Below are 3,088 nucleotides of genomic sequence, written 5' to 3'. Positions count from 1 at the left end.
GTCGAAATAAGTGATAAGAAGGGGCACAGTCTGGTGAATAAGCCACATAAAGTAGCACTTCTCAATGAAGTGCTTCTAACGTTTCTTTGACAAATTTTGTAACGTGAGATCGAATGTTGTCATGGAGCAAAATCACTTTATGCTGTCTCATTTCATATTCTGGTCGTTTTCCGTGCAATGCTTGGCTCAAAAGGATAATTTGTTCTCGGTAGAGATCCCCTGTGACTGTTTGACCAGATTTCAACAGCTCGTGGTACACTACATCCTTCTGATCCCACCAAATACAGAACATTGCCTTCTTTCCGAGAATATTCCGCTTTGGCGTCGATGTCGATTGGCCTGAATCGCAAATGGTTTTTTTGGCGTTTGGTTTTATCGAAATAGATCCACTTTTCATCGCCAATCATAATTCGGTGCAAAAACCTTTTTTTTTGTTGCCTAGCAAGCAGAATTTTGCAGATGGTTTTTCGTCTTTCAATGTCTCTTGACTTCAGTTGGGATTCATTTTCCTTCCTTGTAGACCTTTCCCAAAGCTTTCATCACGATCAGAAATAACAGATTGAGCATAATTTAATGATTCTGCAAGTTTTTGCATTTGATATGGGTCTTCACATCCACCAATCCCTGTAATTCTTCATCTTCAAATGCTCCTGACCGTCCAGGACGCTCTTTGTCCTCCACATCAAAACCACTTTTAAAACGTCGAAATTCTCTGCATGTCTTATCGGAAGGAGCATTATCATCATAAACTTCTACAAGCATTCGATGAGCTTCAGCTGCAGTTTTCTTCCATTTGAAGCAAGAGATTAACACTTTGTGCAAATGACGCTTATTTGGCTCAAATGTCGACATTTTCGATGCAGTAAAAAATAATGTTATTGATGCAAACATACACCTTTACATACTGAATTTTTTTGACAAATGATAAAACTAAAAAATTAAGCTTGGTTTAGATATTACAGTTATCAACAGTTCTAGCTACAGCTATTCGCCGCTAAACAGACGGAACTTTCTGATTGACCTAATACATTTGTCATTAATACGCAAAAAATTACGTAATATTACTGCAATTTGGATAATTACAGAAATTATAATATTCAAAATATCTTGCTATTTACGCAATTTTTCATGTAAAATAAGATATATTTACACAATAAATGCAAATTAACAATTAATTTTTATGGAATTACATAATTTTTGTGAAATTGTCTGATTTTTTATATTTACAAAACTAATCACGAAATTTTTACATTTATTATATTAATGTGTAAATTTATAAAATTTGTTTACAGTGTGAGTGGCCTGTGTAGAATCATGTTCAATTATATGCAAAGAAACAATAAAAGTAACTGTAAAATTCGTTACCGTTACGAAAAAAATGTAATTTCGTTACCGTTACAGTTACCAAAGAGAAAAGTAATACAGGTATCAGTAAAGTTACTAAAAAAGTAACTTGTAACTGTAACTTTATTACAAGTAATGAATTACTTCCATTCCCTGATCAAATCATTTTCTTGTGTATTAAAAGAAATAAAAGACTTATTATACCTCAAGTAGTATTATATATATTGGTTCATATATGTTTTATTACGTTTTCTATAAATGTATCTAATATTCAACAAACATTTAAAGAAGCTTATATATTGTAAAATCAACATGTGATCTTGAAGACAGCGCGACAAAAAATAACTTTTCTACTTTATCTCCGAAATGTGACAGTATATTTCCCGAAGATTTTTTAGCGCTGAACACGATGCCATTGACAGAATTGGCACAGCAAGTTAGGATTTTGAGTAAATTGAAATGAAATAGGCAAAAATAATGTTTTTGGTCACATTTGACAATATTTTGCAGCAAAAAGAAACTGATTTTTAAATAAACTAAGTGGCATGTGAAAGTATAATTCAAGAGATTTTAAACAAACTTCGGTTATGATAGTACGACTTTTTTTTATCAAGTTATAGCTATTCAAATTTTAGATTTTTTGTAACATTCCATATTTACACACAGCGTACACACATTACAGACACACAATATTTAGTTCATATTTCTATCAATTCACTAGAAATGCAGCATCGTCGAATAGTATGCGGCATTGCCATCAGAGGGATGCATTCAGTTAAATTTTTCGATAAAAGTAATGTAAAATAGAATAAAAGACACCCATTAAAAGATTTTTCAGGTATGTTTTAACAAAATAATTTTTGGAGTAAACCCCAAGAACTCTAAGATGAAAACATAATATTTTTTTGATATATTATATTTACAGAGAAAATGAAATCTCCTGATACTTTAAAATGTTATCACACTTATTAAACTTAACGAGGACTTCGATCACATTTCATTCACGTTCAGATAGCTCGACAACATTCGTTCAATTAAAAAATTGGGGATGAATCGGATCATAAAATTACAGCATACCAGATATCAAATATCCGGTATCCGATCGAATATCCGAAAAGGCAATTTCTTCGAGTCGGATATCCGACATTTTCCGGATATCCAACTGGATTCTGAGAGTGTCTTTTAAAAAAGAAAAAAGCTTATAGAGAAAAAGATTGTAATTTTGCACCAATATATGAGATATTATAACATCATGAATATGCATACTTATTTCTAGAAAAAATCAACAATTTAACGACATCAATATTTAACCGGATATATTCCCGGATACTAATGATATCTGGCTATTCGGTCGGATAGTAAAAAAGTGCCAGATGGTATCGGATATCGGATAATTTCCGGATATATTACATCTCCAGTTAAAATGCCGACAGATTATTTGCAACTTATGGGAGTAAGACTTTAGACGGAAACTGTTTCCATAGTATTGTCTTCTGATTTCTAACAACAAATATAATTGGTTTACAAGAGGACAATTGTTGTTCATAAGTGTTAATAGAAATAAATGTCGAAAAAAATCTATAATAGACATATTTGGAAGCCATTTTTTTAAACATTGAAGGAAACTTAAGCAAAGCAATTTCAAATAAATTGACAACCTATAGACAGCGTGCAAATGTTGAGTTTGTTTACAGACCAGTATTTCCCAGATAGATCACCGAATTTGCTGATATATTTCTGAAAA

The sequence above is a fragment of the Trachymyrmex septentrionalis genome, unplaced genomic scaffold (assembly GCF_001594115.1).
Source record: "Trachymyrmex septentrionalis isolate Tsep2-gDNA-1 unplaced genomic scaffold, Tsep1.0 scaffold428, whole genome shotgun sequence".
Taxonomy (NCBI): Eukaryota; Metazoa; Arthropoda; class Insecta; order Hymenoptera; family Formicidae; genus Trachymyrmex; species Trachymyrmex septentrionalis.
The sequence above is the reverse complement of the archived record's forward strand: the minus strand, read 5'-3'. Positions refer to the sequence as shown.